The sequence below is a fragment of the Oncorhynchus tshawytscha genome, linkage group LG14, assembly GCF_018296145.1.
Source record: "Oncorhynchus tshawytscha isolate Ot180627B linkage group LG14, Otsh_v2.0, whole genome shotgun sequence".
Taxonomy (NCBI): domain Eukaryota; kingdom Metazoa; phylum Chordata; class Actinopteri; order Salmoniformes; family Salmonidae; genus Oncorhynchus; species Oncorhynchus tshawytscha.
Window position 1 is genome coordinate 31,508,443 of NC_056442.1, and position 24,651 is coordinate 31,533,093.

Below are 24,651 nucleotides of genomic sequence, written 5' to 3' on the forward strand. Positions count from 1 at the left end.
ACAGCATGAACATAATGGTGTGTATCGACAGTATGGACAGGATATTTTTCTGTTGTTGATTTTTTACATTTATTTAACTAGGCAAGTCAGTTAAGAACAAATTATTATTTACAATGACGGCCTACGCTGGCCAAACCCGGACGATGCGGGGCCAGTTGTGCGCCGCCCTATGGGACTCACAATCACCGCCTGATGTGATGCAGCCTGGACAGTGTATGAATGTGAAAGGTTTGTACACAGCAGTAGTTGTATGAGGTCCTTGGTGATCTGCTTGGCCTTTCTGTGACATTGGGTGCTGTAGCTGTCCTGGAGGGTAGGCAGTATGCCCCCGGTGATGCATTGGGTGTGTTAGATACAACCTACATACATTTGTTGACACCCCCTTATTATCGGATTGGAGGAAAAAATAAATAAATAATATTAATAAAATGAATGAAAGTGGGAATAATAATGTATCTATACGTGTGCATTCATTCACACAATTATATGTACATTTATTTATTTATAATTATGGCAGGTTTGGTGGGGGAAAAAACAGCGTTTAGCATGATAATTTATATGGTAATAATAACCCTTTTGTAATGTACACAACTATCCATTGGTTGTGCATATTTTGCTAGCACATTGGAGACCCCCAGCAAATGCTCTGTGGTGATTGGCTACTGTCATTTTGCCTGACGCAAAAATGTTATCCCTTTTGATTGGTTTGTGGGACTTCTCTTCCACGGCGGGAACTTCTAGCTCGTAAGTCAGGTATGTTTACAGTCAGCTAACGAGCCGTGTACGTCTCCTCCTTTTTAGCTAGAAACGTAACCCCATTCAAACATGAAGTGTATTGATATTTTAGATAGCTCGTTCGTTTATGCTTGCTAAAAGGTGTGTTCGTTGGAGAATATACAAGCTAGCTACATAGTTCGCTAGTAGCAAGGATAACGTTATCTGGTACTGACTTGGCAACTCAAACAGATACAAGTGAAATGGGCTAGTTAGCTAAGTTACTAAGCTAGCTAAAGAAGCAAATAGTCTCTTTCCAGTTGCAAACGTCACATTTTAGCGCTTGGTGTTAGTTTTGATGTAGTTAGCTCTACTCAGAGGGTGGGTACCATTTGTGGAACGTTCCAACAGGAATCTGTTCCAAAAACTGCGTAAAGTAGAAGGTTGCCAACTAACAACGCATACAAAGTAGCATGATCAATTCAACTAGTTGACGAATAGGCATCAACTCACCACGTAGCTTATTCTTAATGTTTGACCATAGGCCACCAGAGTGAGGACAGACATTTTCCGGAATAAACGTGGTGAGTGAAAAACCTATTTAAATAGCCCACTCCCTACCTGGTATCTGCCGCTATACCATTTTGTATGCGTTGTTTGTTGACATCCTTGTTATTTACGAAGTTTTTGGAACAGATTCCTGTTGGAACGTTCCACAAATTATACCCACCCCTACTCAGAGCCACATGTGAGGGGGATGTGACCAATCGATGTGAATTACATTGTCATTTGCAGCAACATTTCTTTCCAGTGTGTATACCATTTGGTCAAGGCAGTCTCACCCTGTGGAGTACACCATAGCAGAGGTGAAGATGCAGTTCCCTTGGGCTAGAACAAAGATGTCCACCCCGTCAGGATCCTCTGAGAAATGGATTGAGGAAAAAAAACTATCTGTACTGTAGATGCACTTAACTGCAGTTTAAGTCACACTCCCAATCCTCTAGCTCAGCTCAGGTTTGACATTTTTCAATTCAATACAAGTGCTGATACTTGTCTGTGTCTATTCAGTGCCCCCTCCACCAGAGGAGTACAAGCCCAAGTCTCTAGCCTCACGTCTGTGACAAGTTCCAGACCTCACTCACCTCCGACCAGAAGGATGATGACTTCCAGCCTGATAGGAAGTGCATCCACACCCCAACCATGGAACAGAAGTGAGGTAGCCTTATAGAATTCAATAGAATTTCCTGTATTTTTATGGGTAGCCATATTAACAATGCTTTCACAGACGGACCAATAAGTCTTAACCATTCTGATTTGTCCCTGTTTCAAGTTGCGTAGCCTTGTTCCAGGGTATACAAAATATGTTTGTCTGTGCAGATTATCAGCTCTTTACTGCCTCGACTGTAAATAAGTATTTGACATCTAAGGAACTGCATAAACAAGATATTATGATCTTATAATCTACGCAGGCCTTTGACACCCTTATTCTTTTATAAAAATGTTCTATTCATTTTTTTTATAGGACAATGTACAAAATTCACTCAATAACAAAACCCTTACTCTCTGTTCCCCTTGGGGTTGTAAGAGGAGGTGCTTGGAGCAGTGAGTGGTGTTTATAGATGATGAGCCAGAAGGAGAGAGACCAGTGCCTGGAGCACAGACATGGACAGTGGAGCTGAATACCCAGGCACAGACTATAAACCTACCCCCTGAGACACACTGCTGTGTGAGTACATCTATCTAAACTTATGCTAAGGATATGTTGCCACTTGCTGGGAAGTGCTGATCTAGGATCAGCTAAATTGATGAACCTTCCCCCCCTGAGGCTCACTACTGTGTGAGAATTTCTAGTCTAAACTTAGGATATGTTTCTTTTTAGTGCTGATCTAGGATCAGCTCAACTGATGGTAGGGCGGGGAAATATTTTGTGTCCAGTATACCGGTATGGATACTCATACGGTAGGGAATTTTAGTCTACAAAGATATTTTATACAGTGCTAAATTTAATGAAACGTTCTAGAAATTGGACTACTTTCAAATGCAGTTGTATCCTCGTTCTGACACTTCTTGAATTTTGTTTAGTTTTTAAAATGTATTGTGTACTCTTTGACATTTTGCTGCATTGTTAGGAGCTAGTAATATAAGCATTTTGCTGCACCCGCTACAACATCTGCTAAACTTTGATTTGATTTAATTTGGATGAGCATAAAACCATCAGAATGTAGAAAGCCCATTCAAATCACTTATAATTAATTTTCTGCCATCCTAGGGTCATGCACTACTCATAAAACATATTTAGAACTTGTATTATTCAGAAACAAAATACAGTCAAATACTGTTGTACAGTCAAACATTTGAAAAATATTCTGATATGATATTTTGGCAATATCGGCCAGCCCTGACCGATGGACCTGCCCACTGAGGCACAGTACTGTGAGTACATCTAAACTAAGGATATGTTGCTTTTTAATGCTGATCTAGGAACAGCTCAACTGTCTACCACCTTAACGCCAACCATTAGAATCCATGAAGATAAATATTTGTGTTGTACAGCCACCCAAATACTACTTTGTGTCCACTTGGTGGCAGCATAGCCCACTTAATCTGTGGCTCTGTTCCATCACATACCTTTGGCATTGTTCTCACATTTCTTGTGTGCCAAGTGAATGTGTCATGTGATATAGGTTGTGTTTAGGCTGCATACGGCAGGAAGAGGAGTGGGAAAAAGGAATAGTTAGGAGGAGAAAGTCCCCTCCCGCTGTTCGTCTTGGGTTTCCCCGTCTGATACCTGACCGGCTGCACTCTGCTGTGAGCTGCTGACTGACGTCCTGAATGGAGCTCTTTGAACGGACAGAGCTCCACTTTTTAATTAAGAGGGTTTGCCTCGCCGCTGATCTGTGAAAGCCAGGCATAAATATTGAATGGGGGTCACCCGCTGGTTACTGAGCCCTGGGACCCAGAAGGATAAACCGCTGCTTTATGAGGAGGGAGGGCTGGGTGGCCATTCGGGGCAGAGCAATGTGCATCCCAAATGGTGCCCTATTTCCAACATAGTCCACTACTTTTGACTACATCCCTATGGGCCCTGTTCAAAAGTAAGGTATTATATAGGGAATAGGGTGCCATTTGGGGGACATATCAGAAGAGAGGGGTGATGCCTAGTTTGTGTCATGCTCCTAAGGTATTTGATCAGGATGTCACTGCAGTCATCTATTTGCGACTCAGCCAGCCCACCCCCTGTGTGTGTGCGCACATTTTCATGTGTATTCGGAACCTTGAAGGCTGAGGACTGAGGAGCGAATTGGCATCCAGCGAGCCAGCCTGTCCCCGCCAATCCCCACCACCATATCCTAGCCCACCCGGAGTGTAAGACTCCTCAAGTGTCAGCTGTGCAATGCTGAAACTCAAGGCACACAGGGCTGGAATCAGCTAGGTCTACCTGGCCAAGAGTAAACTGAGTGACTGAGAACCACACTACCACCACATCCAGGGCATGGTTCTGACTGTCACTATGCCCAGACAATAAGGATGAGACTAGTACTGTTTGGAACACACCGGGTGATCTCTTTAAAGAGGGGTTTTCTTATGAACACTATAGGCATAGATATAGGCATTACTTATTCATAGACAGGTGGGAGGATGGAAGAGGGGGGCACTGCTGAATAGAGGCCTTTGTCAAGAGGCAGGAGCAGGAAACCTCTGACAAGAGTATCCCTTTACGTGCCCGTCCCCGTCTGAGATGCAGACCGACACGGTTTGGGGCTCTGCTCGGCTCATAGGAGCGAGCAGACACCCCCCTGGAATGGAATGTAGATAACTAACAGGGGGCCTGATGGTGTTGGCTGCCCTCTGCAACAGACACATACCGGCTCATTCAACACTGGACAATTCCACCCAGTGCCGCTGAGAGCGAGGAAATCGGTCTACCACCCAGAGTGAATACCTGTTCAATCAAGGGAAAAGTGGCTGAGCTCCTTTCGGGCCCCCTAACACACATTGTAATATTTAATGGCAAACACTCCCTGAAGCACCACAGGCTCAGCTTGCTTGAGTTGTAACCCACACCCTGAGCGTTCCTTTATATGGTGAGGCATATCAACTGGGTGGTGCCAGGTTGTAAAAGATGGAAGAGATGAAGAGAAGAATTTCTGAGAATTAAAGACTTGTGCAGTCAATAAGCTCAAGGTTTAGATTCAGGGTTACTTCAACAGTGTCATAAGAGAACATTTGACTTCCTCTGATGGAAACAGCTGAAGGACACTATGTAGTTAGCTTAGAACTTTGCGGTGAACAGTACTATTTGAGGTTGGCTTGTTTAGTCTTCATGGTTTGATACCCCTTTCACTAACACGAATGCCAATTATTTGCGTTAGTGAAAGGGATGGAAAGTGTCCAATTTAAAGAGCTCAGCACCTGACTGGTATTGGTTTCAGCAGCGCTGCTGGCTACGCTTTACCTGTGTGTCAAGAGAAGGTGACGCCACACATCCCCTGTGGTTACTAACAGCCAATTAAAAAGCAGCTACACTTTCACATCCCCAACAATGGTAACCTATCAGCTTTCAGCAGTCAGGTAATGTAATCTAACCATGACTGACAGGCAGTATTGTGTGCATATACACATTCTTGCTATACTTTATTATATGTTCACTAATGGAGCATATAAAGTTCACCAGTTGTCTGGTATTGGTGATTTTTGTTTGGTCTCAATATTTTTACAGTGAGCAATGTAAAATAAAAATAAATGTTTTTCACAATTTTCTGAAGAGATAACACTCTTGATATCTTGTTATTTTATCTTCCTTCTCCCTCCATCTTTCCCCCCCATGTGTCCACCAGTCGTCCGTGGTGTCCTGCTCTCTCTGTCCCTGTGCCTCGTCCAAAGGCGGCCGGAAAGTAGCCGAGGGAAAGTCTTCTAAGGAGAAGGCCAAAGAGAGCAAGAAGAAACAGGTTCCCAAGATAATCTTCGGCACTCGCTCCCACAAACAGATCACTCAGATGGCCCACGAGATGAATCGTATGCTCTCTGCTCTTCCACCCCCATCACCATCGTCTCTAGTAGGGACCACACTTGTGTCCAAGTGAGGTGGTGCCTCACTTCAACTGGGTTTCAGCATGAAGTATTTTTTTAAACACGTGTATATTTTACTATGTCAGTATGTATTTGTTGTCAATGTTTCGGCGTCAAACTGATGGCAGTTGTGAAAAAAGTTAATAGTTTGAAGAGTTGCAGAGTTAATAGAAAAATAATGCCATTGTTGATTAAATGTTTTTTTTTCATTAATTAGACTATTTTGTCTTGAAACATATCTACTAGAAACTCACGGACAATATAGACACAGATATTAAAAAATTAATTCTGTATATGAATAATTTAAGTGATTCAAAATTACGATAGGTTGCCATAGTTTTATCTTATTTTTGGTAAGCTACCGGTAGCTGTAGAATCCTATACACACAAACCTGGGATTTTAACTGATGACTGTCCAGTTGCTGGCCCGGTTCCCTAACTTCTAGTTTCACCAATATAAGGGTCTTGTTGTGTAGAGCCGAGGTCAAGGCCTGCTCCACCCCAGGGCTTAGATCAGCTCAGCTCCTAGCTAGGCTACATTAGTGTTGCCCTCTTACCTCTCATTGGAGGTCATTGACTATTACTGGGCCTGAATTTAATTATTTTGAACTGAGATTCACCCCAATCCAGCTGTGAAAACTATGACCTCTTCAGACATGGAAACACACACACCTCCGATCATGAGTTTGAGTGGTGTTTCTAATCCCAGTGACAGACACTTAAAGGGAGTGAATTTGAGCTGCCTCTGAGCTCTAGAAAGAAAGGCTTCGTAACCCAACCCCACAGTTAAAGGACAGGCAGACAGCCCCCATCACTGTCGCCCCAGGTGACAATCACACCCCATAATATCCCCAATTGGTCAGTCTCTCTAGCACGATGACGTGTCACGAGGCTTCAGACAGGTTTTGTGTCGGATGGGAGACTTTATAGCCAGTGTTACTGTTACAGTCCTAACTCCTGTTCTCCTCGAAGTGAGGGGGCTAGTGTAATGAGCACACACATACAAACGCACATGGGTCAGCCTGATCGTATAATAAGCCCATATTTTGCTGTCACCAGAGGTGTCTATCTGTCCTGTCCACCTCAGCCTACAGTCGCCACGGTGACAGTTACATCCTGATCTGTTACAGAGAATAGATGTCCCCGCGATAACCCCAGAGGATAGAATGGCCACAGCTCCATCACACTCATTCTTCCATCAGCCCTGTTTATCCCTCCACTCTCCAGTCCTCTAGGCCCTGTCTATAGCCAGTCTCTTGTTACATACACCTGGCTCTGACTGAGCTTCTTTGGGTTAAGACTCGCCTGTTGTGTTTTCTCTTTTTGTGGAGTCATGAAGTCAAATCACACCGCTAAGCTGCCATTGAGCCAATATAAGAATTACTTGAGTGGACGCTAATCCTTTAACCTTCGCCACGCATGTGCTCGCGCACACACACTGAACCGTTTGAAACAAAACCGTTTTAAGTGCAAAAGTTTATCCATGTGTTGCAGAAAGTGAGCACCCATCCACCCCTTTGATAGCTGCCTTTCTTTCCATGCCTTTGGCGGTAACGGAGTATAGTCGTCACGTGTGTGTGTCACCGGGGAACCGGCTGGTTGTGACATGGTGGTAGATGAGGCGCCTCTGATGACCGGGTAATGAGCCTTAGTACATGAGACTGGAGACTGCCACTTGGGAATTACCCCGAGCTATTGGTAATGCCAGAAGAGTTGTTGGTACTGGCCTATATTGAGTGTGTGTCTGTACATCTCCTATGTGTATAAACCATGATGAAGGTATTGATCAGCGTTGGTTCTGAGAGGTCCTCAAGGTCACCAGTAAGCTGAACTTAATTCGTTTTCATGTGTGTATTGTCAAGGATGAAAACAACTCTTCCTCCTCTCTCTTACGTACCACACGCAGGTAGTGGTCAAGGAATATTCTGCAGATTCGCATCAACCTGAAGGGTCAGATTGGGGTCCTGGATGAGGCCCATAACATAGAGGACTGTGCCAGCTACACCCCGAACAAACCCCAGCTGCTGTCTGCCAGGGAGAAGCTGGATAACATCAGATGCTCCAACCACGAACCGCTGCTGGCCGTCTGCTGTTCCCTGCTCAAGTAAATAGACCCTAAATTCCTGGAGTGAGTTAGACCTTAACCCATCTAGGTAGACCCTAACCCCTCTGGGCCTTCTGCTGCAACCTGCTCAAGTAAGAGCTCCCTCATCATCACCTCCCCGACTGAAACTACAGTAGTGTTTCTCTACCTATCTATTCCTGGTACATTCTTTCTAGGCCAGCACAAGCACAACTGGTCTACTAATCAACCCATCTTGGTTAACAATTAAATGTAATCAATACTTGTAAAGCATGTCTTCACTAGCCTTGCTTTCCTCAATATCAAACAGTAGTTCTAAGATGGCCACTCTCGTGCTCTCTGTCTGTTTGTCTGTTCCTCCTGTGGTGTAGTTGGATGCAGGAGAGCTGCAGTGTTCTGGCTGAGAGGGAGTATGATATGTCCTGTAAGGGGTGGAATGGCAAGGAGGTTCTGGGATTCTTCCATACCAAGGTCATCACCACTGACACCTTTGCCATGCTGCAGGTCAGATAATGTTGTTGACCACCTAGGTCTCCTCTCACCTGTGTCTCTGTCTCAGTCCCTGTCTTTTGATCTCTCACTTTCACCCCCTTTTTTTGTTGCAAGACTTGTGTGTTTAGATGGGAGGCCTACAGCATCTCTCTTTTCTCTCCACATTTCGCCTTCCCTCCCTCATCTCTCCCCCTGTATAGAAGCACCTAGCAGCGGTGTTGGAGAAAGAGGGGTTAGGCTGGTGAATGGGAGAGAGGACACATTGGAGGTCCCCACCATCAGCTCAGTCAGCTCCTCTGTCCTCAAGAGTCTCTTCATTGTGCTAGACTTCCTCTACAGGGAGAAGAGCAGGTCAGAACCAGTCTGAACCAGTCTTTAACAATCAGTCAGTATTTTTATTGTCCTAATTGGGAAATGTTCATTGTAGTCAGGGTGAAAAACAAGATCAACATAATGACATACTACAAAATACATTATACTAACACTTTCGATCACTGACGAAGACTTCTGTGCTGGTCATGTTCCCGTGGTCAGGTTTGCAGAGGACTACCGCGTGGTGCTGCAGCAGTCCTATACCTGGACCACTGCTCCAGACGTGCCAGATGCTCAGGGCTTCTTCGCCAGGCCCAACCGCTGACGCCACAGTGCCAAGACCCTTGTACACACACTCAGCTTCTGGTGCCTAAACTCAGCCGTGGTGAGTAGCAGGGAGGATGTACTGGAGTGTAAATGCTGTGTATACAACTTTTATACTGGGGGATAAAAGTACCTGTTACTCATAGTGTATTATTACATTACGTGGAGCGCTGCCTGTTCTAAGGGGTGTGGTGGTGTGTGTGTGGTGGCAGACGTTCTCAGACATCTCGGACAGTGTTCACAGCATCGTGCTGACCTCAGGCACATTGTCTCCTATGGGATCCTTCTCCTCAGAGCTGGGGGTCAAGTTCTCTATCCAGCTGGAGGCTGGCAGCCATGTCATCAGCAAGTCACAGATCAGAAGAAACCTCCTACCTTAATTTCAGCCTCACCACTGATGTTATGTTTCATGATTGAATGATTTCATGATTGATCATAGTATCCAGAAACAATCTGATGGTTAACGATGCTCAGAAAGGAATTGGACTATGTAGTCAAGCATAGCGCGTTTTGAAAACGTTCAATAGATTTTCTTTTGCCGTTGCAAAACGTTTGCTTCAGAGTGCCATAGTGAACATGACCATTTCTCCTTTAAATCATCTTCAGTTCTTACCATTTACCACCAGGGGGGGCTAGAGACCACGTATTGAGGTTGAGTGTTTTAATGTACCCATGATATCCTTGCTGTGTGTAAGCAAGTTTGGCGCAACTGGTAGAGTTGTAAAGAGTAAAGATGTTTTGTTTGATTTCAACAGAATGCCAAAGGAAGAGGTCCTAAGTGTCCATAGCAGCTGTAATATACACTACCTTTCAAAAGTTTGGGATCACTTAGAAATGTCCTTGTTTTTGTCCATTAAAATATCAAATTGATCAGAAATACAGCGTTGACATTGTTAATGTTGTAAATAACCATTGTAGCTGGAAACAGCAGATTTTTTAAATGGAATATCTACATAGGCGTACAGAGGCCCATTATCAGCAACCATCACTCCTGTGTTTTATTGCTTCTTTAAATCAGCACAACAGTTTTCAGCTTTGCTAACATAATTGCAAAAGGGTTTTATAATGGTCAATTAGCCTCTTAAAATGATAAACTTGGTTTAGTCAACACAACGTGCCATTGGAACACAGGAGTGATGGTTGCTGATAATGGGCCTCTGTACGCCTATGTAGATATTCCATTTAAAAAATCTGCTGTTTCCAGCTACAATGGTCATTTACAATATTAACAATGTCTACACTGTATTTCTGATCAATTTGATGAAAAATGTGCTTTTCTTTCAAAAACAAGGGCATTTCTAAATGACCCCAAACCTTTGAACGGTAGTATATGTCTATGTAGACCTAATAGGTGTCTCTTAAATAGCTGTAGGCTGACAAATACCTTACATAAAACCCAGTATTCTCTTTCAGTTAACCAGACACTTCTAAGGGCCCGTTGATAAATACTTTGTCCTCCTTTGTTTGTTATGCTTCCCTCCATGAATAATAGATTTCCATTCAGGCTCTGTGTCTCTGTCACATCACCACCACCAGTCCACTTAGGGACCAGCTGGCTCTCTCATGTCACTGTGGCTGTGTGTTAGTGCTCGCACGTGCACAGATACGTGAGTGTTACATGTGAAGGTTTGTTTGTGTTTTTGCATAGTGCTGCATACCTTTTTTTGTGTGCCTGTTTAGTGTCTTACAATGCACACATTCTTTATGCTTATTTACAATAGGCCTATGTTTTGTATTTGACCCTTTGATGTTGTCAAAGCTCAAGGTTTTCCCTCTAGTTGACTATCCAGTTGAGACTACATCCGTGCTATCAGAATATGAATGTTTAAAGTCTCCTATTAGGATCCAGTTTTGTCTCTTTCCCCCCAGCCATGACGCCAGGCAGGCAGAGACAGCCACAGAGCAACTCTAGGTGGGTATTATTGATGACTAGTGTAGGAGCTCTATGCCCTCTGCATTAATATTTAATGTGCAGACAGACGTCTCTTAAAGATGATGAAGAGATGAGGGGTATTAATTGTAGAGTCTGTTGAGGCCCTCTGGAGCCGGTGAGCCGTGTGTGTGAGTGAGACAGAGGATGGGTCGTCTCCAGGTGCCCCTGTCCAGTATGTCTGGATGATGCCTATCTGAGAGGCAGCGGTATGAAGGCCACAGTCACACAGTACTAAGATCACACAGCAAGGCCACAGAGGCGTCCTGCTTTCCTTTAAGCTCTGTCAGTCGCCCTCTGACGGACACACACACACACACACTTCTGGCAGACACAGTGAGGGTTCATACGCACACTGAACATACAGTACAACTCAAGAACACACAGTTAAAGCTACTCTCTCACGCATGCACGCACACAGGCGTGTGTGTGTGGCCATGCACACACACACTACTTGCAGACATTACACACTCAGACATCTCCCAGAGCCCTCCTGGAGCTGTGGTTTTGTAGCACTTGAGCCTCAACAGCCCCCCAGTTAATGCCCATTAAAACCACGGTACCCCTCTGCCCGCGCCTCGCAGTCTGGCCGCACCGCAAGAGGAAAGGGACAAAAGTCAGCGCTGGGCGTTGGAGAGGAGAGGTGGGCTTATTAAAAAGTGTTTTCCAGAGGTGAAAAGATCAAAAGGAAACGCAAGATGCTTTTAAAGCAGACTGAGGTAAGGGCCATTAGGGGTGATGTCACCTAGCTGTATGTGTGAAAAGGCATCCACGCTGGCGCCTGGAGGAGGCTGAGGAGGAGGCTGGGGGCTGAGGAGGAGGCTGGACACACACATTTGCCCTGCTGTCTTCCAGCCATGCTCCAACATTATTACTCAGTGTAAGGTGTGCTGTCATCTCTACAGGGTGTGTCTCTCCTCTATCTCTGGGTTTATGGGTCACCTTGCTCAGACGGGGATGTATCCCTCTTTACTGTTCCAGCTGAGATGTTTTATATGGCCTTTTACAGTGGAAACCTGAGGTGCACTGCTGCTGCTGTTGTAGGCTAAATGTTTGCTAAGCTACAGCTTTGAGGAGGCAAAGCTTTAAAGGGGAATTCCACTCAAACTATATTTTGGTGGTTTTTTTTTGTTATTGATACAATCCCAAAATGTTTTAAATGTCAGCAGTCAAGTTTTCAAGATATTGGACTTTCAAGAAGCAAAGTGTCACTGACCACATCATCATGATGACCCGTGTCTGTGCTCACTAACAGCTAACCCTTCTGGAGAGAAAGACTACAAGTAGATACCAAGAAGATCTTCTTCCATGCTTAACTTTGACAGCCCAAGCTTCACTCTCGAGATGTGGACACCAGGGGAGGGGTTGGGAAGGCAGGTGGTCACTTGGTTGGCACCGCCCTTGGCGTGATGATTGCAGTCATATTTAAACGGAATCATTTAAGGCTGCAACACATTTCCCGCTCTCACCCACAAAGCAGCGTAGGAGCAGGCAGGCCTGCATGTTTCATTAATGCTACAGTCGCCCAAGACCCCTTCCATAATTTAACGGGCGCTACCAGAACAGTGACGTGTCGCTACACAGCCCACCGACACCAGGGATGGGGGGGGCAGACAGAGGGAGTGGAGAGGAAAGAGCTGAAATATGGAGATTGTGGGTCCATGGAAGGAGGGAGGGAAGATGTGCACAAGAGAGAGGTGTAGAGTTCAGTGCCTAAGAGTGGCATTCGTCCCTCCAGACTAGACAAAGCAAAGATCTGGCCCACTCTACTAAGTTGTTTGTTGCCAGAACCTGAGTGTTGCACACACACACACACACACGCACGCGTGCACACCTTACCCAGAAATCACCAGGAATTATTCACTGTTAGTTGTGCCTGTTAGTTACTCTGAGACTGGCTAAATGCTGTAGTCCTCCTCATGTCATGTTGCCTGGACCCTTATTGTGTTTCTTGTAGAATGAGGGGCCATGCCAACACTGGCCTGCTGCCGATCCAGTGGTTGTGGACTACACATTGCCACTAGGGGGTTTGAGTCACACGTTTGCCACCTTCAGTTTGTTTCCTCTTCATCTATTTCCTTCATATTTGTTTAAAAGAAGTAAATTCAGGAGCCATTTTACTTTAAAATGTCTGTGTGTGGTGGTTTTCCCCTCTGTGGGTCGTTCCTGTTGTGTTTGCACCTGGGCGCCAGCCGAGTGTGCAGATTGACATTTACTGTAGCGCTTCAGCAGACCCTGTGGATACGCCACCTACCCGTCAGATAATGCCCTTAAATTAGTCATGAAGGCCAAGTTACACACACACACTCACACCATGGTACACATCGGCATCCTTCCAGTTATACTCTGTGTACTACGTGTGGACCCGGCCACATAAACTCTACACAGGTCCTCACTTTGGTGTGCACCAATTGCTTGTGCATAGTTCTTGCAAAATTATATTAGCTGTCATTAGTGTGGTCAGATCAGTTAGAGGTCAAGGTGAGCTGTCTGGCAGAGGAGTCTAGTCTTGATGAATAGCTAGGTGACTGTCATGTGTCTGCCTGCCTCTCCATAGAGTAGTGTAGCACCGTCTCCTAGACCTAGCCAGCCCTCCTCCTTGTCTCGTCTCCCTGCCAGGCCCCAAGTGTCCAGTCTGGAGCGTGAAGTCAGAAGCACTGCTGGTCGGCTACTGCGTAGCAACCTAGCGGCACCAAAAGCCCTGGTCTGCCTTAGAAACCCTATGTATGATCACCAGACCGGGCAAAATGTGTGTTTTTTTTATTGCGGTCATTTTAGGCTTTAAAATTAGTTTATTATGATCAAGTTCGAACCCCACTGTGAATTCTTTCAAGTTGAATTACATTTAATTAAAATTGCACTAGGCAGAAATCGCTCCTCCCATTTCCTGACTGCTGAAATTGGAATAGTTTGCCTAATTTCAGTTTGTGACAAAACTAGCAAGTATAGTGTAGAGAATCATTCTACCGTCTAAACCGATGTGAATTAGGTTTTCAACAACTCAAAATATAGTATGTTTGAACCTGGTGTACAAAACTTAGAGTAAAAGATACAAAACTTAAAAACGGGAAGCTTAGAAATAACGCAGATAGAACAAATCTGTCGCTTCTTAGACTTGCTTTCAATGAGAGTGACGGATCTATAACTCACATTTCTATGTGAATTTTGTCAGAATGCCCCAAAAGCTTAAATGAAATAGTGACTACTAGATTTGTTGTCACACAGGACCACGTGCTGACACAGGCAGGCTACGAGGAGGCTCCCGGTTGACTCAGGCAGGATGAAAACAACCTCATCGACTATAATCCTTTGCTAGTTGTGGCCACTTTCACCATGATCCTTAACAATTGTTTGTTGCCATTCAACCCACTGAGGTATAAGATTCAGCAATATGGCACATTTCAAATAGTTCATGAACAATCGGGAGCAATCGGGAGCTTGCATAGACTTGGATGACGTCAGCACTATCACCATCTACTGATTTGAATATTTATGCTCCCTGCCTATTGTCTGCCCTGCCTCGCCTCGTCGCCTTTGAACCCAGCTCTACTCAGTCAAGATTAAGGAAAATGTGCTCGTAATTAAATGGCAGCATCAGTTGGAGCAACGAGACAGAAGGTTCATCCTAAATGGCACCCTATTCCCTTTTAAAGTACACTACTTTAATGATCAAAAGCACTGCACTATGTATGGAGTAGTGTGCTATTTGGAATGCAGTCAGAGTGATGTTTACTCTTAGTGTCTGAGAGATAAAAGCATTAGGGACCATTACCCTGGGCCCTGCTGCAAGCCAAGTGGCTCCTGCTGGAGTGGCACTGACTGGATTGTATTTCGCCCCCCGCTTTTATAAGGGCTTTACAAATTACAACTCGGGGAATATAAACGACAAGCTCTGCACAAAGACTGTTTGTGCTGCTCAAGTGCATGTGTCTCTTCCTGTGTCTCAAATGGCACCCTACTCCCTTTATAGTCCACTACTTTTGACCATGTCCCATAGGGGGGGGGCCTAAAGAGCTCTGGTCAAAAGTAGTGCACTATATAGGGAATAGGGTGCTATTTGTGACTTACACTCTGTGTTTTAAGAGCCCTGGCTGGCGTTTTATTATCGGGTTACTCTTCCCTTGTTATCAGGTTACTCGCTGTTCCCTGGCAGAAGTTTTACGTCGGCTGCATAAAGGACAATCTCAACAATCCAAGATGCTGACTACAGTGACTCAGTCCATCAATTAGATCAGTGAGAGACTGAGCTTCCTCTTTCCTTCCTCCTTGAATCGGCCTCTCCTCTGGTCTTCCTCAAGTGCAGTGTGGCAGATAATGGCTGTTTTGTTTCCCACCCTAAAGTATATAACATGAATAATTCACCCATTGTCAGTCAGGATTGGATCGGAAAGCAATTGTTGGGACAACCAGTTTTGTGGAGGAATTGTGGTGGTGGTTGACGAATGAAGCGGACGGCCCTTGTCAATGTAACGCTTCGGCCTTTGTGAAAATGTTGTGTTTTATTGATGCAAATGTTCCTGTTTCCAGGCCCTCCCGGTTGTTTTGTGGCACTGAGCGAGGCGACCTGATTAAATACGCCTCTGCTTCATTTCACAATCACAGGCAGGCTGTAGCTAGTCAGTCATCTTGGTGTGCCAGGAACCAGAGGAACTATCCATCCATCCAGACGCTCGTAATGTTTCATTTCCCTATCTTTCCCTGTGTTAGAGTAACCGACTAACTGCAAACAATGTTTTAGTACTACTACTTCTTTGTCCCAGCTCTGACGTGAGAAGTTTTTCTGCTGACTACAAGACAAGAAGAACTTCTACTTGACCCTTCAAACACATTTCCAAACCAATGAAGATGCTCTTTGATTGTGAAGCCATGCAAATAATCCGCTACGGTGGAGACATGACTAGATCTCTGCTAGGAGCTGACGAGGAGAGGGCTTTTAGATCAATGTTCCTCCCTGGAGAGACTGTGACTTTTTGCACTAACAGCAACAGCAGCAACAGTGATTTTATTATGGATGGAGGAAGAGTGGGGGGGTTTAAACGCATCAACTTTGTGGAGGAAGGGGAGGGGGAAACTGAGCCACAGGAGGGAGAACGACAGGCTGGGGGGCAGAGGAGCTTCCAGTGCCATCATGATGTGAACTTTGTTTCAGACTTTAAGACACACACACACCTGCAGTGTCTGGATGCCAAGCTGTTAGGACAGTGTACTGGACTGTTTAGCCCTGAAAGGATTGTGCCCCCTCTAACTTCCAGGAAACCTGTTTCTCTGTATGTCTTGTGAGAGGAGAGGTTGCTGCTTTTGGCTGGCAGACAAACCTCAGTATTTATGCTGCTATGTGAAAGGTTTTCTCAGGGGGCTCTAATGTGGACCACATTTCTTGGTGTAATATGGCCATAGTTTTTCTCCTGTTTACTGTAGTCTCAACTCCTGCTCTGTTGCTTCATTAGGGCATTAAGACCCATGTCAAGAATAGCATCCATCCCATAGTGGTGCCAAGCCTGATTCATGTTAGGACCAATTGATAGTTATTTATTTATTGGAAAGCTATATCGTGTATTCTTTCAGGAATCTGCTGAAGCTGAGTTTTGAAAATTATGCAATGTCTACCAGCCAAAGAGTAAACAAATGAAGAAATGTTAAGAAAAAGATTAATTGAAAAAGATATGAACAAATCACACGGTTTATCATTTTTTATTGATGCATCCATGAAGCCCTGCTCTGTTTGCTGGTGTTCTGTTTTCTGAGATGCTTGACAAGCTGTGTGACTGCTTGACCAACACAGGGCTGGGGGAGAAGCTGGGGGAGAGGAAGACGGTGATCACAGAGCCTAGAGGAGGAGAAAACTATGATGCCATCAGAATCAGTGGAGAGTTTGCATGGGACAGAGGTGAGACTGGGCTGTCTCACTCTCTCTTCTTCTCTCTCTGTGTCTATCTTTGTCAGTCTGTCTGTATCTCTCTTGTGCAAGGGATTGAGCACCAATTGGTTTGGTGTTGGGTACCCTTTTAAATGTGGAAGAATTCTAGTCATATCTGTTTAGGACAGATGACTGGGTTGATGTTGGGGTTGTTTCTGTCCCCCCCAAATGGAGCTCTGCTGATGGCTGTGTGTAGAGGGAAGGTGAGTGAAGGACTGGACTTCACAGACGACAACGCCAGAACAGTGGTCAACATCGGCATCCCCTTCCCCAACATCAAGGACCTGCAGGTAAGAACCAGAGACAAGTTCTTGGTGGTGAGCCCATCACGTCTGTTTCACAGCAGAGGACCCAGAGAGAAAGACCCCTGTTTACCATTGTGTCCAGTCAGTCACATACAGGTGTAAGCGCTTCACAGAATCTGCTGGCTACCAATGTGTTTTCCTACAGACCTCCACACTGAAAAAGTTCTGAACACACATACACACACTGGGACACACGGACACACACACACACACACACACACACTGGGACACACACATTGGGACACACACACTGGGACACACACACACACACATACACTGGGACACACACACACACACACTGGGACACACACACACACTGGGACACACACACACACACTGGGACACATACACACACTGGGACACACACACACATACAAAGTGCATCCTCCATCCTCTTCTTTTTCTGGTGCTCTGTAATATAATTTGCCAGCAGCATACCACCCTGTCTACCACTGCTGGCTTGCTTCTGGCGCTAAGCAGGGTTGGTCCTGGTCAGTCCCTGGATGGGAGACCAGATGCTGCTGGAAGTGGTGTTGGAGGGCCAGTAGGAGGCACTCTTTCCTCTGGTCTAAAAAAAGATCCCAATGCCCCAGGGCAGTGATTGGGGACACTGCCCTGTGTAGGGTACCGTCTTTCGGATGGGACGTTAAACGGGTGTCCTGACTCTCTGAGGTCATTAAAGATCCCATGGCACTTATCGTAAGAGTAGGGGTGTTAACCCCGGTGTCCTGGCTAAATTCCCAATCTGGCCCTCAAACCATCATGGTCACCTAATAATCCCCAGTTTACAATTGGCTCATTCATCCCCCTCCTCTCCCCTGTAACTATTCCCCAGGTCGTTGCTGCAAATGAGAATGTGTTCTCAGTCAATTTACCTGGTAAAATAACGGATAAATAAAAAATCATCCCAAAGTGATTGTTCTGTCTGTCCTGAGCAGATAGTTTCTACCTTTGTCTTCCTCTCACCCTCCCTCCATCCATCCCTCCTCCATTCTTCCTTACCTTTTTGTCATGGCCCAGTGTTGCCTAATAAATCTGACTGTGATGCCAGCTTTCTGTGTATACAGTCTGAATTAAAGCACTGCAAACACTTGGAAAGTTTCCTCACAAGCCAGAATGTTGAATAATGTAACGTTTGAACTTGCTCTACCGGTTGTCTGTGCGGTTGGTCCTTCGGGTCCAAAAAATATCCATAGGAATGTATTATTAAACACTGGTACTGCCGTGGAGATTTCTATCACCTTGTACACAAAACCATGTAAACCCCTGTAAGACTGGTTAGTATGCATGCATCGCGTGCGGGTCTTTATTGTGAGCGTGCCTTAGGTGATGATGAGCAAATCGTGATCGCCACATACAGAGGCAGGTGCGTTAACACTTTTCTGTGGATTTTTTGTCTCATATTTACACCCGAATAAGGACAAAATCAGAAGACGATAGGTAGAGTAAGTTCAAATGAAGGTCAGGGTCGCGAGGCCCAGCATCAGTATTTAGCCTTATCGTGTAGCCCGATCGCAGGCTACATTTTGAGTAGCCTTGGAGGGATGGGAGATGAGTAGGCTAGATGTGGCCGAAGGAAAGAGGGGGGAGAGAGAGAGAGTGCGAGCTATGGGCTTCTGGGGGATACTCATGCTGAGAAACAGGTTCACCCAACAGCACAGCAGATATTTTCAGAAAATTTCTCTTTCTTCTCATCTATGGTGTAAATGGCAGTCCGCATGTCAGCTCTCTTGCTCTCTCCTTTTTCTTTTTTCTTCTCCTGGTGTGTCAGCTGCCGGTCCTGGCCCCAGAGGAGCCCTGGGGGGGTGGTAAGGTCTGCTAGCTGACCCCCATTACCAGAAGAGGGAACAGGACATGACACTAATGACTGTCAGGTCCAGGTCATTGTGACTGTTTGTCCCCACGGCCCCTCTGACAGCTACTAGGCAGGAAGCCACAGGTACACAGCAACACAACGCTGCCTCGGCTATGACGGGGATCTTAGAGGGGTCAGATACACACTCGCATGCACGCATGTTCATATCACACATGTAGTGCACACTTTCTCTCACAACTACACTTATACTACACTCAAATGGTCTCGCTCACATGCCCACAGCCACAAAAGTACATATATTCTTACTCTCCCAGCTGTTTAACATTTATGCCTTTATGGAAGCACATATAGACATTCCCTTCTCAGTTAACTTGGACTCACTGACCCTGTCCCACATTTCAAGCATGCACCCCCTATAGCTTATGTAGAGCCCTCATGTATTGTGGACGCCTACCTTCATGCATAGACTGCTTTTCCTAGACCCAACTCTCAGCAAAACTTTAAGGTTTTAACCAAAGCACAGAGCAGCCCTGCGTTTACTAGCCTGTTATCGTGCCTGAGATCAAAGGTGAACTGTAAACAGTCCTCCACACCGAAAGCACTGCTAAGCTACTATTACATTTTAAAGTGCATCCCAAATGTTACCCTATTCCCTATTTAGTGCACTACTTTTGACCAGAGCCCTGCACTATATAAGGAATAGGGTGCCATTTGGGACGCCTAAGGAATAGGGTGCCATTTGGGACGCACACAATGTTACATTGTACACATGTAGAGTTGTTTTTTCCACAACAGGCATGTCTTACAATACACAGTCGTGTGTGAGGGAGAAACAATCCTCTGGTTCAACAGTCAATGAAAGGCCACTGATACGGCATCTCTGTTTTCTTAATGAGGAGTACAGCAGACATTTTAAGACACAAACATAGTTTTATAGAGACCTCGTGTCTCTGCTTTGATACTTTATGGAGGAGGAGGACCAGACAGTTTAGGGGGGGGTGTAAGAATGTGTGTGTGTGCTGGTTGTGTTCACGTCTTGCAGGGACACACTGAGGACGAGGCACCCAGCTGTCAGCTCTGCCACATTAGGCAGATGGAGCGCTCCACAATCTCACTGACAGGCACAAGATGGTTAGGACTGCCAGGGGGGCACACGCAAACCGGTCCGCTCAGCTGCAAACCATGCTTGCTGGTCAAATGTATGTTTTTAAGCATGAACAGGTAGCGGCGGGAGGACTGGGCCAAAGCGAACGAGCGACTAGCGATCTTCTGACATTTTAACTAATCTCTTCTATCTGGCAGTTTCTTTCACATTTCGGAGGAGATTCGCTAGAAGCTAGAATTGGCTTTTTCACATATACATCCTGTCATGTCAGATATGGTTTTCACTTGGGGTGGGACGCTGAAATGGACTCCCATTGGATTTCGATGACATTGGCTGCTCGGGGATACTGGCCATTTCCGTTCGTGGTCTCAGAAGCAGATGCATCAAGCCCTCTGGTGTTTAACAGACAGGAGGAGACATCTCATCTCACCATCCAGCCACTAAACCTGCGCCTCGTGAGCCCCCATGACATGAGTGGTATACATCTGGCCAGGAAGAAAATGGAGTGGCTTCTGCAGGTCCATTTTGACATGGTCTAGTGAGGCGTTTATTTATTTATTTTTTTAAATGAATCTAATTCCTGTTCTTTATTTGGCTCAGACCAAATATAGACGGACTCATCCAGACCATGATGACGTCCAGTAATGACACACCTCTCTGCCAGGACAGAAAGCAGAGAGGGGAACAGTGTGTACATGCCCGTGTCGTTAGGGGACATGGTGCTCTGGGCTGTGAACACACGGCACCTGCCTGTCAGTTCCTGTTGTTCGCTGGCATGTCCCATATGTCCCACCCGTCAGACGCCACATGAACTTTTCACTTGTCAATCCCAAAAGGTTAGCGCTGAAAATCCAGGAGAGATTAATTGATGGATGGATGCAAATTGATGGAGATGGATGCTTTCGTGGCCTTTTTGTGGCATGGCTTGTTGCTCGTCTTGTGTTGACTGGACCACCTTTTCTGCCCCCCACCTCCTGTCTCACCATCTCTTTGCCTTTTGCTCTATCCTTCCATCTTTCACAGCAGATCTGTTTTCCAGATCAACTTCATCACTTGTGTTGCCTAGATCCCCTCCAAACTCCTGTCTCTGCTCTTCTTCATCTCCACTGTATTCCCCCTTTCACAACAGATCTGTCTGAGGGGGAATTCTGGGCAGGCAATAAACCTCTTCAGGCTCTTTTTTTACAGGGGGTTGGCGTCTCCCCCTGAGATTCCGGTCTGCCCCTCACCTTCCCACTCCACAGCCCACATGAATCACATTAGTTCTCAATGGATGTGCCCTGCCTGATGCCTGAAAGGTGCTGGGTGGCAGGTCCGAGCACAGGTGATGGCCCACAGCTATGGCTAGCCTATCAGCCACTGGAGCACATTTGGTGGTTTTGGGGTGTCTGACAAGTAGCGATTTGTCCTTCTCACTTCATGTCAAAGATAATGCTCTGGGCTACACAAGATTCAGTCAAATGTTATGATTTTGTGTAGATTGCTGAGGATTTTTTTTATTTAATCCATTTTATTTTAAGGCTGTAACGTAACAAAATGTGGATAAACTCAAGGGGTCTGAATACTTTCCGAAGGCACTTTTCCCACATTTTGTTACGTTACAGCCTTATTTTAAAATGGATTAAATTACAAAAAATCCTCAGCAATCTACACACAACACCCCATGATGACCACCATGCTTCACCATAGGGATGGTGCCAGGTTTCCTCCAGACGTGACGCTTGGCATTAAGGCCAAAGAGTTCAATCTTGGTTTCATGAGACCATAAAATCTTGTTTCTTATGTTCTGAGAGTGCTTTGGGTGCCTTTTAGCAAACTCCAAGCGGGCTGTCGTGTGTCTTTTACTAAGGAGTGCCTTCCGTCTGGCCACTCTACCATGAAGACCTGATTGGTGGAGTGCTGCATAAATGGTTGTCCTTCTGGAAGTTTCTCCCATCTCCACAGAGGAACTCTGGAGTTCAGTCAGTGACCATCGGGTTTTTGGTCACCTCCCTGACCTAGGCCCTTCTCCCCCGATTGCTCAGTTTGGCCGGGCGGCCAGCTCTAGGAACAGTCTTGGTGGTTCCAAACTTCTTCCATTTAAGAATGATGGAGGCCACTGTGTTCTTGGGGACCTTCAATGCTACAGAAATGTTTTGGTACTCTTCCCCAGATCTGTGCCTCTACACAATCCGGTCTCGGAGCTTTACAGACAATTCCTTCGACCCCATGACTTGGTTTTTGCTCTATATATAGACAGGTGGACTCCAAGTTGTAGAAACATCAAGGATGATCAATGGAAACCGGATGCACCTGAGCTCAATTGAGTCTCATAGCAAAGGGTCTGAATACTTATGTAAATAAGGTATCTGTTTTGAATAAATTATCCAAAATGTCTAAAAACCTGTTTTTCGATTTGTCATTATGCGGTATTGTGTGTAGATTGATGAGTAAAAAATGTTATAAATTAATTTTAGAATAAGGCTGTAATGTAACAAATGGTGTAAAACGTCAAGGGGTCTGAATACTTTCCGAATCCACTGTAAATCTATTCAACACACTATCGTTCTTAGAATTTCGATTTTACAAAGAGAGTTTGTGTTAAGACATTTTAGGAGGACATGTCATTTGGCTGTAACTTAACAAAATGTGGGAAAAGTCAAGGGGTCTGAATTATTTACAAAGGCACTGTATATGTGATCATATCCAAATGTAAGCTAGGTTTGAAATTATGTTTTAGTCAAATATTATATCTGTGTGGTTTCTTGCGGTCAATTTGCAGTCCACAAATAATTTGGAATTATGTTTCGGCCCCTGACCATCCGCTCCAGAATTTTTTTGGGGCCCGCGGTTGAATCGGATTCCTGACCTAAAGACCATTTCAATGGGGGAACCGGAGTCCTGACATTTTGACCTTGCAAGGGCACGCACCATTTTTGACCAGGGTGCTAAAAGTACAGTGCAACGGAGGGAGATGAAGATAGGCTAAGTGAGCACATTTAATGTTGACAATGTTTGATAAAGTTAAAACCAGTTTGCTTATTTGTTACATTGTGGTTAAAATTATGAATGTAAATCATACTCCTAATGAATTAATCAGATGCATTTCGTGAGCTTGTCATTTTTCCAACGGACCTATAACGTTCGAAATTCATCAAAACTTAAGCATATTGAGGCTATAATAAAGTTCAGATGAGTGATTGGATTATAAGGACATAAGGTAAAGAAAACATTTCACCCTCTTGAACTGACCCACATTTTCCTGCATTCTAGAACACTTAGTGGACTAGTATTTATCGTCTGTTTAATTAGAATGTAGGTGAAATCTATTTTTAAATGCTGACCTTTTAAGGCAGGGAAAGGTCTGTAAGAAATGTGCCTTATGTTGAGACAGTGAACTACATAACTGGAAAACAAACCGAGCTGAAACAGATGGCCAAAAGTCTGGGGTGTATCGATCGACTAAATATCGACGTAACATACACAAATAAATGTTTTGCTGGTCGTAGCGTTTTGCCGGTATTCACACTAGCGATTAGTATTTTGTATCTATGCGCTCTCTTACGAAACTTTCGGTACGGTGTTGAACTACATTTTCTTTAAATCAATTAGTAATCATGTTAGAGAAGAATTGTGCGCATAGCGGGAAATATTTTTATACATTGTTCAATTGAATTTACCACAGGTGGACTGCAATCAAGTTGAAGAAACATCTCAAGGATGATCAGTGGAAACAGGATGCACCTGACCTCAATTTCGAGTCTCATAGCAAAGGGTCTGAACCTGTTTCAGGTTTGTCGTTATGGGGTGTTGTGTGTGGTGTGTGTATATTGATGATGAAAACATGTAATTTTAGAATAAGGCTGTAACATGATAAAAGTACATTATTTATACATGTTCATTTTTACAAGCAGACAGATAACAGCAAACAATACAACAATAACAGCCCCACCCTCTGGAAGAAGACAGGAAAAACAAAAACAGTGCCTTGACTGAGTAGAAAATAATCGGCACCATTTTTTAAAATTGAAATTGGACACAAAAGTCATAAATAAGTATGCTACTATGGATCAGGGTGGATTGCAGACTCTGTCATGTTGCCCATCACATGATAGATAAAACAGAAAGGGTTGCCATATCTTATCGAATGTGATGGATCTGCCAGAGATATCATGCTAAATCCTTGCCATATGAAACAGACTAATGACTTCAGCTAACCAGATTTTAAAACGGGACAAATGTTTTCTATCATTAATCTTTCAATGTCTTTGTAAGCATACCAGTCTGTCTCCTGTTGTCTGCTCTGTTTCAGCTTTCATTTGGTCTGTGGTGGCAGTATGGCAGTGTCCTGATAACCTTTCCTGTGAGGTGTCTCCATCTAACATTCCTGCTGTTTTCAGGTGGAGCTGAAGATGAAGTATAATGACCAGCACTGTAAAGCCAGGGGTCTGCTGTCAGGCTCCCGCTGGTATGAGACCATGCTGGTCATTTATGAACATTTGAACATCTTGGCCATGTTCTGTTATAATCTCCACCCGGCACAGCCAGAAGAGGACTGGCCACCCCACATATGCTCTAATTCTCTCTTTCTTTCTCTCTCTCGG

At 44.8% G+C, this 24,651-nt stretch overlaps 1 pseudogene; it reads left to right on the top strand.

Annotated features, from left to right (window-relative positions):
- Positions 1–1,873: 1,873 nt before the first annotated feature.
- Positions 1,874–24,609, top strand: LOC121839162 (annotated as a pseudogene).
- The last annotated feature ends 42 nt before the right edge of the window (positions 24,610–24,651 follow it).